Source organism: Pogoniulus pusillus, chromosome 28 (assembly GCF_015220805.1).
Source record: "Pogoniulus pusillus isolate bPogPus1 chromosome 28, bPogPus1.pri, whole genome shotgun sequence".
Taxonomy (NCBI): domain Eukaryota; kingdom Metazoa; phylum Chordata; class Aves; order Piciformes; family Lybiidae; genus Pogoniulus; species Pogoniulus pusillus.
In genome coordinates this window covers 12813963-12829713 of record NC_087291.1, presented here as the reverse complement: position 1 = coordinate 12829713, position 15751 = coordinate 12813963, and the positions used below count along the sequence as shown (strand labels likewise).

The following is a 15751-nucleotide window of genomic DNA, read 5'->3' as shown; positions in this document are numbered from 1 at the left end:
TGCCTGGGAGAGGAGACCAACTCCCACCTGGCTACCACTGCAAGTTTTGAGAATACACACACACAAGCAAATACTCCAACAAACCACCCACCCACCCACACCACAAACAGTCACAACCAACACAAAACATCATTGTTTCTGCAATTTAGCAAGACACTTTGAACTACACCTCCCTCTTCCATAAGACTTGCAGATATTCATCATTTGCAACTGCTGGACAGCTCAGCAGGACAAAAACCTTCAATGAACACACCCTTCCAATGGGACAGCTCGCAATAGATTCTGAGTCTGCTGGTAAAGTTAACCATGAGCTTCCCCAACTTACTTGGAAAACCTTTAGGCAAAAGAGTGGGGTTAAGGAAGAAATACGATATTATTACTTCATTATCATGACAGCTTACCACATGCTTAAATTCCCATCAGTATTCAATTCCCTCAGTGGTATATAAAACTAAGTTTCATTTGGAATAGCATAGTGCATATCACTAGTTGGCAAAGCTGAGAAACCGTAAGATTGTTTTCTAATGTTATACTGAAAGAGGTGGAATCACATCCTGCATATCACCCAGGTATAATAATAATAGTCTCCAGAAAAGCAATTTAAAAACCCAGCATCTAGAAAATATGATGCACAAAAGTACTTCAAGTTACAACTAAGTCACTTGGTTCTATACTACAATTTATGTACTATGGCTTAGAAGAGATCTTAAAAGAAATTAACACTATTAGATCTCTTTTAAAAAGTGGGAAGACCAAGTCTACTTTTTCATGGCTATTTCTTCACATAGAAATAACACAACTGACACTAAGGTTAAATGCAAAAATAGAAGTAATCAACTGAAGCATAGAGCAAGAAATAACTCTGGAGAAAGAACAGAGTATTTTTATTGTGTTTTCACGGTGCAGCACGATTTGCTGCCTGCTCCAGTGCACTGCTATTGGATAGTTGAGATTACTCAAAGTGAAGTAGAGGTTCATGGCATGCTATAGATCTGGACACCCTGTGCGTTCTCTATAGGAATAGCAGCAACACCGAAAATCTGTGTCGCTCTCCTCAGTCCACTTGCCTTTAGATCCTCACAAGAAGCATTGTGATCTTAATTTTGTCTGAGGGGATCCTTTGCTAATTAAAAATGCAATAATCCATTTCAGAAGTTCACCTCTTGAAATGAGGAAATTACAGAGAAGAATAATTAGAAACAGAATAACATTCAAAAGCTTGCATGTTAACTTTTACTTGTAGAAAATGTTGTGCCAGGTGAATCTTTTAGAGTAGGGTTATAGATTGGGCTTGGTGATCTTGAGGGGCTTTTCCAGCCTGGATGTTTCTGATAAAGTCGTACTGTATAATTTTAATACCTATGCTTTTGCTGCCTCTCCCTATCACAGTGGTGAAATGGCTGAAGAATATTAGATTGACCACAATTCATCTACAATTTTCACCCTGTATGACTCCAGTCCTTTTATAACATTTTCTCATATTGTCATCTTTCTGTGGCTGATTAGGTTACGTTTAATATAATCAAATGTTATCCCAAGCTTCATGTAAGGACCGAACTATAGAAGCTCACATTCTCCTTTGTTGAGTCAAAGTTGATTTCTGCATTTGCTGACATTATGGAATTTATTTATATATTTTTTGAAAGTCCAGAATCTGAGCCATACTGAAATTGAAATGGCCAATTCTCATACTTGGCACAAAACCTGGAACTTCAGCCAAATGCAAGGAAGAGGTTTTCTGAAATAGAGCTTCATCTCAATCACATGTGAGTGGATGATGCTGTAAGGTGCTCATTTCAAGTCTGTTCCCAGGCTATAAGAAAAACATTTGGAGTTTTATGGAGATATCTCATAATTATCTCTTTCAAAGCTTCATCAGCTCTGAAGGACAAATTTGTCTTGGCCAAACTAGTACTAAAAGGAAAATGTTAATTTAGTCTAACTTATTCTTTTTTCTCCTCAACACAGGGCAGAACGGTTTTTATCTCCCTAGTTACCAGGATATTTCCTTTGAACTTCTTCCAGAATGTTTTTATCTCTTCCACATGCACTGATACAAAATCTTATGAACTATGTATGCATTTGTGAAACATTCTGTGCTTCATCACCAGTTCTTTCCGGAATGGAACAAAGGAGATTTACCCCCCTGTTACAGTCCAATTTCTGACTTCCAGATTGAGATATTGTAATATTTAGTAATGTCTCCCTATAAACTGGTTTCAGAATATTACATATTCAGGAATAAATCAATATCATTATTTTAAGAGGTTGGGTTTGGTGTTTTTTGGTTTTAAGTTATCATTGTTCAAAGCCATTTTCTTCTTACTAGGTATTTAGAGGCAATATACTTGCTTGCTATCTGAATTGAAGTAATTGCTTTGAAATGGAAATATATGCTTCCCCCTCCCCCCTTTTTTTTTAATTTCAGTATCAACATTTGGGTACTGGCAACAAGAAACTTAGAAAAGTCTGAACTTTCATTGAATCCATCTCATTTTTCTGTTCTTGAAAAATGTATCGCCCATAATTATTTCTGTTTTAGTCTTTGGGAGGGAATAATTTTTAGTATTACTTCTAAGTCATTCCTTCTCAATTTAAAGAAGAACTTTTCCATCAAATTTTAAGTATCTGTCTAGATTTCTGTCTTCTATTTAGATACTCTGTCTATTCTAGACTGATATGAAAACATAAGATCATAAACACAAAGCAATCACCCCAGCAACAACAACAACACACACAAGCCAAAAATCCAATCAACAACAAGAAAACCCAAACCACCAAGGAAAAACACACTTGAAGAAAGTTCATTTTTAAAGAGATTACTTTAAAAGTTTCTATCCAGCAAGATGAATGACCAGTCCCATGGTCCAAGTGTAACTCAGAACCAGGTGACTTCTAATGCATTTAGAGTCTCAGAAGGGTGACAAATGAGACTAGGCCTCATTTTGATAGGTAAATTTTTGCTGTCTCTGATAAAGTAACAAAGGGTTTGCAGGAAAGGCTCATGTGAAGTTATGTCTGAGTTCACTCACTATCTGGTATCCCTAAGTATCTGACAACTATTGTTATACACTGCAAGATTGGAACTTACAGGACAGGAGATGTAGGTTATCAGGTCATCCTTTAGGTCATTTCGTGTAATTCCTTTGCAATTCATCTGTTAGAGCAGCTGCATGATTTGGGCTGAAAAAGTCGACCTAATCTATCTCAATATAACAGAAATTCTGTTACAGTGAGATCAATCACTAGAACAAGCTCCCCAGGGACATGGTAGAGTCCCTGCCACTGGAGGTCTTCAAGATGCAATTGGACAGGGTACTAAATAATCTCATTTCCTATGAAGGGCTGGAACAGATGATCTTTCAAGGTCCTTCCCAGTCTGGGCTGTCCTACAATTCTATGATTAATTTGGTCAGACAGTGATCTGGTAAAAAGTTTAATAAAAGTTCCTTTGCTGCATGTTATTCAGCTTTAGTTAACTATCTCATACCCATGAGATATGTAGAGAAGGCATGAAACACAAGGAAAAGATAAGACAAATTGAATCCAGTGTGAGTGCAGTGACAGTGGTGACTTCTCCAGATGCTTCATTGCTCCAAAGTGTCATTTCATTTATGTGTGTGATGTGTCTGCATTGGCCCCAGCAGGCTTAAAATCAGGATCATAATCTGGCTGCAAAGAGCAATTTTAAGTCCATTAGAACATTAAAACAGATCCTAGCATATCTCATCTATTAAAAGGAAAGCAATGTTTTGTGAAAAATAGCTCCTTATTCCCAGATGGAGTAAGAGCTGCTCTCTGCAGTCACATAGGCATTTGGCAGATACAATGTGGTGTTGATACAGCTGCAGGCCCTGGCAGCTGAGCCAGTTTCACATGGCTCTGCTCTTCTCTCCCTCGCTCTGCCTCCTCAAAACCTAGGGAACAACATTAGTTTCTCACCTGGCCTAGCTGGTTTTGTTCACCAGTCATTACAAGACTTCATTACTGTCTTTTTTGACATAGGCTATTGTACTTCCAGTAAGGTTATAAAGTCAGCTCATTGTTTGGTTTAAATACAAGGTTGGTTGTCAGTACATGGCTAGGTCAAGAGCTGAATGAGAATTGATCAACTAAGATAAAATACAGATGAATTAACTCACATAGGTGGGAGTCAACCACAGAAAATAAATTCACATTGTCCATGTTTAGCCAGGTGTTTTACTGGATCCTTTGCTTTTTCCTGAGCGCGAGTCTTTTGTGTCAAATATATCATACAATTCAAGAAGTGCCATGACAGAAGAGAAGGTGGAATGAAAGGAGACATTAATATGTCATCACTAGGACCCACTAGGATTGTGAAATGTTTCTGCTTTAAATCACCAAATAGGGATCTGCTACAACTGCTTTGCCTGGAAAAGCATTAGATGAACAGCAGCTAACACAGCAGAGATTTCTAAAACACCAGTCTCTACCTTACATTCCTTTTTTGTGGCTGATGAGTAATTACTTTATATGACAAGCTCATGCTGCTAAGTTACGTAAAGAGACACTGATACAGCCAGATTTGTCCCACAAGTAAAGCTTTGAGTTTTCACCCATCCCTCTTTTTAAAACTCCTCCATATACTTAACATTCTTGTGACAATTGCTTATCTTAGAATAGTTTCTAGAAGCTCCTCCAGAAAATATTTTCACTCTGATTACAAGGGGGGAAAAGCAGAAGAAAGGAACTTTTGTTCTTGCACCTTTTCTAGTCAGAAACCAGTTCTAAATAGAAGCTACTGTGAAAGATACACTATAATTAAAAGAAAGAGAACTTTCCTCCTTATTTTGAGAAGTATTGGGGGGAATATTTGCTTTCTATGGATTATTCTACTGTAATTGTTTTTCCATAGAAAGCTAGGTTCAACCAAGAAAATTTTGAAAATATTTTCAGAACTACTCCCTTTGTGCAGCTATTAATAACTTTCTGCATGAAGTGCATACTGACTGCCAATATTTCAAAGATTTGAAATGCTTTTCCTTCCAGCATGTTGGATTCAAGTCATTTTTGTTTTTCTTGTTGCTGGGTTTATTTGTTTGGGGTTTTTTGTATTCTTAGCCTTATCTTGAGCCAATAAAATTCAGTTCAGCATCTGTACTCTGTGCTGCTAAAGTTGAACTGATGGCATGTCAAGCATTTTTAGTATTAGATTTAAATAGTGATCAGTTTCATGTATTTTAGAGACTGTCATGCATGGATCTTAATTGCACAGTGCTCTCCTTTATCTGTGGAGCAGCTTTTGCCACAAACAGAGCAACCCATCCCCATGGGCTTTTAAACTTATATTACCCAAAAATGCATTCCACATTTACCAACAGCAAATGGGTGATGCTTTTAGAGCACTCAGCAAGCCCAGCAATCCTGGAAATAGAATATTACAAGGAGAATAAGAACAAAAATCCCTTCTAAGATCAAGCTAGCAGGCCTCTCCAGTACACCTAATGTTTTATATGCAGTCAGTGAGAGACTTAAATTAATTTGAAGACCTTTGAAGAAAGTCCTGTATGACTAAATTTTCTCCCTAGGCAGGCACAAAACTCATCCTCTCCAGGCAGTTTGCTACTCATTGGTATGGCTCAGTTTGAATGCATTACAACCACTCTCGGGCTCACCCCAAAAAGCAGCAAGTTCTTAGTTGGTCTAAAATTAAAAATATGGAATTGCTTGTTTCAAACATTTACATTAGGTAGAGGAAAGAAAAGTACTTCAAACTTCCAACAGCAGTCTCTGATCTAGCCTTTGTGATCCCATCAGAAAAGTAATTAGATCAGCAGGTGATGCTGATCTTCCAGATTGACTGAAGTGCTACAAAAGTCTCTTTTCCAAGAATTTTAAAGATTTGCACTATATCTATCTGCCTAAATTTGGATCAGAACAGGCTGTACAAGTCTGTTTCCCTAATCAAGCCTTTAAAAAACCCCACAAACCCAACAATAACTGAATTTGCATAGCTGGGGTATTTTCATACCAACTAGTGCCTAAAGATTTCAATATAGGAAGGATTAATTATCAGCCTGGGATTTATGTTTACAATTCTTCTACTGCCTAAGTGGGATTTTGGGATACTGGTTCACACAATACTTTCCATATATCCACGTTCTTAAGATAATGGGAAATCATTGTACTTTACAGATCTCACAAAACTAAGGGAACTCAACCAGTTAGAGAGACCATGCATTCCATGGCAATTTTACAGCTTTTGAAAGATAAAGAACATGCCAGATTTTTATTTAATAGATGCACTGTAAAAAGCCCTAAATAAAAAAGTAATTTCTTGTTACTAGGTTTATTTTTGGGAGAATTGCTGTGTTTTGTCCCATGAGAATTGTAGCTCTAATGCTTCCTGAATAGATCTTGACCTTCTGAAATTCTCTTTGCTAGAGCAGTCACAATACAGATTACACAACCTAAAAATAGTAATTCAAAGGATACTTCTGAATTTTAATCTCTTTTGGATTCCTTCTCAAGGCAGTTAGCATGCAAGATACCTCTGTTCTCTTTAGAGGGAAGATGAGAAGTGAAGCTACACTAAGAAAGCTTATACCTGGATAGAATGATAATCCTGCAATTGTTTTCTCTATCTGACAAACTGGATTTAGCTATTTTTCATGCTTTGAAGTCAAAACTGAGGCTTCAATTAACTTCTTCCTCCCCGAAAACATCTTACCTCTTTCTTTCTGGTCCAAGTCTGAATGCTTAGCGTAAGCCACGGACCACCTTCAGAGACACTGCTAACAAAGCACTGTCTTGGTGTTAAAATGTGGTCCCCACAGGCTGCAGAAAACATTTGAAATTAACCTTCATGTATCATTTGCTGTCTTTTTAATTGAAGAGCAAATCATTCAGAACAATAGTTACCACTGTTAGCTAAAAGGACAGGGTCATTCTTTGTTTCAAAGTCTTTGAGGAACAGGCAGTACTCAACTAAACCTATTTTTTTCCATTCTGCTTTCTCTATATGTGCTGTTTGTACAAGGCAGAATCTACTCCTCTCTCTGCATCTCCAGGTAGGAGCTGAGGTGATTAGGCAGCCATAATTTATCTGAAAAGTTGATACTTCTATTATTGCCAAAAGCAGAGGACAACACAGGGCAAGACGTTGGGACTTCTTTTCTGACTGTCTATAAAGCATCCTGAGCAATTCCATGCTTTTGAAACTGGTATGAATGAACTTTGATTTATTATTGTTTGTTGAATTTGGTTTCTTTTTTCTTTAATCCACACTTTCTGGAATTCTAACAGATTAGAAGGTAATAATTGCACTTTGGTAAGACTGAGAGATACAAGGCATTAGAAGACACATCTGCTGAGGATCCACTGTGTCTGGAGACATAATTCACACCATAAGGAAACACAGTTATGTGGTCTGGAGACACCAGAGCCCCAGCAGGTATTAATTCCAAGAGAGTAAGTGACATTTTCTCTAGTGACTTCTGAATCCTTTCTGTTGCAGTTTTTGGTATCTAAGTTACATAGTAATAATTCTGTCAAAATTGTTGATGAAGCCAGTGCCTTGGAATATGTAATGGTGCTTTGATTACTTCTGCTGCTTGGGTCTGCCTCTTCCAGTGTCTGCAGCCAACATGTCAATGATCCAACCTCTATTGAGTCACTCCAGAGATTTAATTAGAGGAGAAACTGTTTCTGTACCAACCAGAGATGATATCCACTCAGCTACCCTTAAGGTTTGGCTTTTATGAGGTGGGCTGCTACTTCAGAAAACATGCCAAACAGTAAGCATAGCCCCATGTACTGGACCCAGACATGGCAAGGATCTGCCTCTCCTACAGCTTGAATGTATGGTACCAAAGCCACAGCTCCATTTCATAGCCAGGCAATCAGTTCCTTAGAAGCAGTTTTTACTGGGTATATTCAGGCAACTATTAAGGCTTTTGGATGGGTTTATCTGCTTTACCTATATTCTAAACACACAGTGCCATTCCAATCTTTTAGCAGAACCACATGGTCTGTTTATGACATATCCTCAAATGTTATCTTTGGATCTTTTCCAGTCTATGTCTCTTGATTCTACAATCACATTGGTGCTATATATAGATCTCATTTAGTCCTTGATGGACTACAGACATCCTGCTTGCTGGCCTATTATCCAGCTTCTTATCAGTTTCACTCTAAACCATTATTTCAGTTGCACAAGTACAGAAGTCAGGTCAACTGTTTCTCAGACTACAGTGTTTTTGTCTGCCCTTTCTTGCCTTGTTACAAGTACTTGAGAATTTTTTTTCCTCAGTCAAAAAAATAAGATGCATTTCATGACAGCTACACAGGAAAAGGCAAACTGGTCAAAAGGTAATACAACAATAACATAATCTGCATCATGTAAAATGGAATTACTCCTTGCATAAATCCAATGTCTGCACAAATTAGCACACTTACAAACAAATCCCTTAAGTGATTTGGGCGAGATGTCAGGAGGGAGGGGACAGGCTCTTCTCACTTGCTCCCTGTGATAGGAAAAGGAGTAATGGATGAAAGCTGCAGCACAGGAGGTTCCACCTCAACACAAGAGGGAACTTCTTTCCTGTAAGGGTCACAGAGCACTGGCACAGGCTCCCCAGAGAGGTTGTGGAGTCTCCTTCTCTGGAGACTTTCAAGGTCTGTGTGGACATGTCCCTCTGTGACCTGAGCTAGATTGTATGGTCCTGCTCTGGCAGGGGGGTTGGACTTGATCTCTTTGGGTCCCTTCCAACCCCTAACATCCTGTGAACTAAATTGAATTCTCTAATTTGGAAATTTTTGCAGTGCTGAAGTTTACCTTCTAGTTGTCACCTGGGTTTTGATAGAGATACGACTAACTTCAGACAGAAAAAGCAAAACCTCTGGGAATGTGCTGGTTCAAACAGAAGCAGGCTGCAAGTTTTGTTTTCTGAAGAAATGCATTTGCTCAGATTGAAGCAAATGCTCTGTTTGCAGGCATTTTGCTCTCTGTTCTATTGGACAGAAGAAAGCAGATGTCAACACGCATCACTTGGGAACTACTTGTCATGGTAAAGGCATAAACTAACCTAACTTTTCAAACCTTTTCTCATTACATAAATAGGAAGCAAGCAATGAGAACTAAAGTTAGCTCCATAAAGACCACACATCACAGCTAAAATAACTACTTCCAAACTAGTTCATATCAGAATATATTTCCTTGACAAACTTCTCATTGTGAGCAGCATACAGAAAACAGAGATGGGTGCCATCTTCAGCTGCTGGGTACAGATAGATATAAACATTCACTTTTTGAAGGTACTTTAAAAACAATAAGTTATAATGGCAATGATAATTAAACCCACAAAGCCTGCATGACGTTCTCAAACGAGTGAGCAAAAAGATTGTTTTGCAATTTTGCCAGAGAAAGCAGAAGAGGAACTGCAGAAACTGACTCCGATGGTGCAAAATATTTTTAATGCCAGTCTTCAAGAATGTCATCTCATTTCCTCAGCCAACAGCTGAAGAGAACATTCAGTTGATGCTAGCTCCCAGATCATTTAGGCAAGGTACTTCATCATGTAATGGTTATTCATTTTGCAAGTCTGACAAGGAGTGAATCAAATCAGGAAAAACCATCTCTAAGGTTTGGCACATTCTTTCACCAAAAAATACTGGATTTGGATTTAGGTAGCAGAGAATTACAATCCTTTTCTATTTTGGAGTTCCCAAGGCTAAGTAGAGTAGAAAACCCTAATTAATTAATTTTCTGACTGAGTATTCTCTTTAGTTCTTGCTCAGAGATGTTTGGAAACGTCCCCAAGCATGTACTGGAACTGTCATGAACTGCTGAAGGCTGCTCCTGCAGAGTTAGGGATAATGAGGTGACTGTCTCAAAGGTCTACAATTCTGTTCTATGGACCTCATCTGTGAGGATTAAACAGTACTGTCTTTCCAGGTTGTTTTCCTCTTCATTGAAGAGCACTGTCTAGAAGTTTCTGTACTTCTACCCCCACTTCCCCCCGCCCCAGCACAAACCCAACTACACATTCACTGACATGAGTTAAACTACAAGTACTGCATTACTTTTTTTTCTGAAATTAGAAATGTAAGGTATCAGCTTCTGCAGCATCTAGCAGGGACTGACCTCAGAGCACTAAAGCAAATGCCTCATTGATGCATGTCACTAACACAATTCTCAAAGAGCAAATCTTACTCTTTGCTATTGTGAAATCAGCACTCAAATTGTGCTGATGTGTTTTTAAACCATGGCATTTTGACGTGCTTTTTCTTGCTGTTTTCATTAGCTACAACTACTCTACCAGTTTGTTTATTAAGCCTAAGCTAAATCAGGTGCAAGTGTACTCTACAGTCCTTTTGTTCAGAGCTCATGTTTTCATCTTGATGGTCTACCAAAAGACTGGAAAAGGCAACCATGAAAATGATGTTCTTTTTAACCAGCAGGTATTGCCACCAAATTTGACTATATAAAGATACTGCATCCAGTTCTGGGCCCCTCAATTCAAGAGAGATGTTGAGGTACCAGAACATGTCCGTAGAACAGTGACAAAGTTGATGAGGGGCCTGGAGCACAGCCCTGTGAGGAGAGGCTGAGGGAGCTGGGGGTGTGCAGCCTGCAGAAGAGGAGGCTCAGGGGGGTGACCTCATTGCTGTCTACAACTACCTGAAGGGAGGAAATTAAATGGAAAATCCTAAATTTACAAAAGTAAAAGTACAAACAATATAAAAGCATACAGGAAAACAAGTGAAATAAATATCTACACACATACAAATCTATCTGTCTCAGCCCAGTTCTCCACCTGGGACTACCAAGCCTTAGCAGGGCTCAACCAGCCAAAACCTATCCCCTCATTCTCAGCCTCAGTAGGCCAAACTGCCCCAAATAAGTCTTAATTTCCCTTAACCTACCACAGTTGATAAAAATGTAAGACTGAATATTAAATCTGCGTCGCCTCAACTACAGAGCTGCTGCTGCGTCGCCTCAACTACAGAGCTGCTGCTGCGTCGCCTCAACTACAGAGCTGCTTCTCAACCTAATACATGGAGAACAGAGAAAGCAAAGCTGATGTTCTGCCATCTCATTCTTTGACTTGAGGCTGCACCTAAAAGTGATAAACTCTCACACTCCTGGGAAAGAGATGGAAAATTAATCTTCCATTGCTGTTATGCCTCCCTTACCAGCAGGGTATGAGGTCACACTGCTCTCTCAATAAAGATTGCTCAGCCTCCTTTGCCAAGTGCTGTGGTCCTGCAGACTACAAACAGCTTGTCCATGAAAGACTCTGGATGTGGTAGCTCCATAAATGCCTAGCCAGTGCTGTTAATAAGGTATATCAGCTGGCAAAAGGTCCTGCAGATGACTAAAGTCTATTGAACAGCAGTTTCCCAGCCTTCTAAAATTGTTCTCTCCCCCAGCTCCTTCTCAGAGTTCACCCACAGACAGGCATAAATACAGGTAGAACTGTAAGTTCCCAAGCTGCAAGGTGAAAGATACAATCCCAGGAATGTAATGCTTCACTTTCCCCCTGCCAGACAGAGGACATAACAGAAGGGGGGTGTGGGTACTACCGTGGTGTTTCCACAGTCACCTGCAAGAAATAACTAACCTGCAGCTACTGACTCCCTAACCAGGCTGGGAAGCATCTGTAACCTACTGTTAACAACAGCCTCAACATAACCTGCCTTTCCTCTGCCTGGTGCACAGTATGTCTGCTATATCAAGCTGCCTCTGTGAAAGGCCCACATAGAAGGCAAGGACAGCAGCTGCAATCATTTTAGATATGTGCAGCCTAATGTCCTTCTCCCTTTATACTCCCTTAACAACTTCACTACGGCAGAATTTGGAAGACTCTGCAGCTAGGAAAATCATCTAATTTTGGCAATTTCCACCCCTGTCGCTGTATGCTTACAGCTCCAGGGTCACAACAGCACATCTTGAAGATCATGGCAGAGAAGAAAGAGGAAGGGATCAAAGATGAATGGATCAGATCTCTCTTCTCCCCGCAGCCAAGGAAACAGGTACTCTGCGGCTTTTTACACCTCAGCAGAATGCAAAGGCAACTACTGTGTCTGAGGGGGAAAGCGCCAGTGCCAAAGGATGAAGAACTGTGCACTTTATAGCCCTCTACATGTTTCCAAACCCTTCAGTGCTACTTTTTAAGCCCTTCCTGAGCAGCAATTGTTTCCTGTATTTTAACCACTCACAGCTCACGAATATCTCTATTGTTAGTGAATCATCAGAGTTTTTAATGACATATTCTTTCACAAGGCACTCTACAGTTCAACCATGTGTCTAAAAATCCATTTCCTTTAGTTTGTTTTGAACCTGGTGCTGATGATTTAATACCTACTGGCTGAGTTTTGTTACTGTTTTTTTTATTCACCCCCTCCTGCAAAGGAGAAATATGGCAGCCACCTTCTGATGATGTTCCCTGTGTTGTTATGGTACGACTCCCTAGTTCCCTCTCAGTTGCCTTCTTCCCCTCAGCTTCTTGGTTGAGAACTTCATCTCTCTAGAATTACACTATTTGTAATACGAGATAATTCAGACACACATAACTGAAAGGTAAAAGGTCAGTATCAAAACCTACACCAACCAAACAAAAAACCATCCCCAAAGGGCCCACCACAGCCAGACCAGAGTGCATGATCTTTCAGAAATTACTCATCTTTTTGAGCACTTTTGTTCTAACACTTAGGAAGAATGAGATTTTGTGCCCATTTGAGGCTAATTAGAATATTTTAAATGAGAAATATTAGAGTATAGGTGGTGAAAACAATGGTGATGTCTACTTCACTCATAGGCTTGCTGAGATGTATAAAAGCAATGACAGAAACACAGATAAGAGAATCTGTGTGTTGGTGTTTGTGTTTTCTCCCTGAGCTTCTGTTGTTCTGCTTGGATCTGTTTAAACGAGCTAATCATTCTGTTTCTAACCCCCATTGCCAATCCTTCCAACTCACCTTGCACATAAGGCAGACTCTGGGATAAGAGAGAGATTCTACCACCTCCCTGGGCAGCCTGTTCCAATGCCTGACCACTCTCTCAGTATTGAAGACTTTCCTAATACACAATCTAAACCTACCTTGGCACAATCTGAGGCCATTTCCTCTCATTCTATCACTTTATACTAGGGAGAAGAGACCAACCCCCACTCAATTAGACCCTCCTTTCAGGTAGTTGAAGAGAGCAATGAGGTCTCCCCTCAGCCCCCTCCCCTCCAGACCGAACAACCCCAGTTCCTTCAGCCTCTCCTCATATTTGTTCTCTAGACCCTTCCTCGTCTTTTTTTCCCAATACAGCTTGCTTGTAGGTACTGAACATTTCATAGAAGAGAAAAATAAAACCAAAAAGGAATCCCCCTACTCCTCTTAGTATATTAGTTGACTCACAAAATGCAGTCAAACTTCCAGCTTCCTTCTTTCTTGACATGATGATAGAGTTTATTTACCTGAACACTGAAGCTTTCCTAACTTCATCTTTTTCCTGCTCACCAAGCTGGAGGTCAGTACAGGATCCCCAGCCTCCATCTCCAAGGCCTGGTATCTTTCCTTTGTTTGCCTATTTTCACAAGTCTCTGATCTCCATGCACAAGTATTTTACAGTTTATTTGCACAGTCTCAAATCAAGCTGACTTTTAGATCTTTAGATCTTCTGCTCTCAAGTCCACAAGTGTCCTTCTTCCCACTAGTAGTCCAAGGGAAAATAATAGAAATCCCTTCCAGTGCCAAATTTCAAACCTATTTGCCAGAGCTGTCAGTCTCTTGCCTAACCTGCAATGAACATCCTTAGCCCCTTTTTTAACTTGTGCAGACAAAGCAAGGAAATTTTATGCCTCAGAGTAAGATATTTATGAGAGAGACATTACACTTACAGCTCATTTTAAATGACAGAATTCTATAGGCACAATTGAATCACAAGCCATTGTGGACATGGAAGCAGTAAATCATGTCAAAGAAATCTGTTTACTTTCAAAAAGTAATAAATGTTATTAGCCCAGATAAACCAAGAGGTTTAACATAGCTGGGTTTTTCAAAGGTTCAGAGGAAATTCAAAATGATGGATTGCTGTCAGCATTAAGAAGCTTCTGTTGTGGTAGCAGTAAATCTTTATTAAAATTTGGCTTTAAGCTTTTCTCCAACATCAAGCATTTATTAACCAACATTCACATCTGAAGCACAGTATTCCAAAGTCTAATTTTCCCATCTACAACTTTAGTCCTGGGATTTGTGGAACAACTGCTTTTATAGGAAAAAGAGTCAGTTGACTCTAGAAGTAATGGTAGCTGCCTGCAGCACCAAGGTAGCAATCAATACCCAGAAAAATAAAGTACTTGGAGGCAAAATGGAAAGCCACCTGCTGAGAAGTGAAGTCCCACAGGGCTGTAGATTAACACCAGCATATTTTCATATTTTATTCAGTGGTCTAGATAACAGTGTAATAAGTCAGATCATTAAATTTGCAGATGATACTAAAATAAGAGTAGTATTTAAGACTCAAAGGGATGTACGAATAATCCTGACATTAACAAAACGGGCTCAGAGGTGAGATAGGAAATTAAATGAGTATTCATTTCATGCAATGAAAAGTGACACACTTTAGTAAAAATAATGCCCAGGATACACACTGAGACACTTACAACTTAAATTATACTAAATTAATAGGCAACAAAGAGAAAAAAGTTAAAAGTTATACATGCATTGCCATTCACATTCATAGTTTTAAGTGATAAGAAGACATGGCCCCTGGCCTAAAAAGATAACAGATTAGCACAGACACAATAACACACTGTCACTGTCTGCCAGCACACTCCAGAAAGGAAAGCTACAACCTTCTGGACCAGTCAGTCATTAATAAGACTCAGAAGAATGGCTACGACCACCATCATCACCAACTGTGACTTGCTACTGTTCTCTGAAAATGTCTGATTAGAGGCTACTTCAAATGACACACCTGGTTTTTGAGAGCAGAAGTCCTCGGTTATGAAAACAACAATATTATAGCACCAATTATCTGATTAATAACCAACAAAATTAAACACCCATTTCTAAGACAAGGCAAAAAACCTCCCAGGAAACAAATGACAAACCAGCCTCTAAAAGCAGGCCACTCTCAAGGTTTCATAAAGGGAAAAAAAAAATCATCTGAGAAATAAAGCAGCAAGGAGAAGGGTAGCAAGATGCAGAAGAAAGCGTGAAAATATGAAGCCACAACAGCAAAATAAAAAATATAACAAACCCAGCCTACAAGCAAGCTAAAGCTAAAGGCAAAGTTCACAAAAACATCCCAAACAAACCAACCAACCAACAACAGAAAGACAACCCAAATAATACTATTAGAGACACCAAAATGATGTTGCTTCTATAGCAAAGCAACTGCAAAAGCTTAAATTGTTCTCAATTAAAATCTCTGTAATTGCAATTTGTAACACCTACCTCCAGAACGGGATGCCTCTTTTCATCACCCTGGTGAGAACTCTGAGGAAGACTGGAGAAAACATGCTTCACAGTTCATCCCCGAACAATCATTCACACTGAGGGCAGCCAGGTGTTCCTGGTTTATCCAAATGTCTCCACCTAGTCAATTAACAGCCTAAATTAGCTGCAAGTATCCAGCAGTAGAGCCTTAAACAATTGTTTGTTGCAATTTGAAGGACAAAATTTCAAGAGAAAAAGAACAGCAGTGTTAACAGCCAGAAACTGCCAAGGTCATATGATTCATTTATCTAGGAGCTTAGCAACAAAGGAGAGCTGTGAAATACTGTAGTAGCAA

At 39.3% G+C, this 15751-nt stretch overlaps 1 protein-coding gene across 7 annotated transcripts in view; it reads right to left on the bottom strand.

Moving 5' to 3' along the window:
- Positions 1-15751, bottom strand: part of DGKB (diacylglycerol kinase beta) — a 477946-nt gene that overhangs the window by 460975 nt on the left and 1220 nt on the right. For all 7 annotated transcript variants that reach the window (XM_064167184.1, XM_064167194.1, XM_064167193.1 and 4 more), the window contains exon 2: positions 15415-15555. The gene's annotated coding sequence lies outside the window, so the exon portion shown is untranslated. The remainder of the gene's footprint in view (positions 1-15414; positions 15556-15751) is intronic.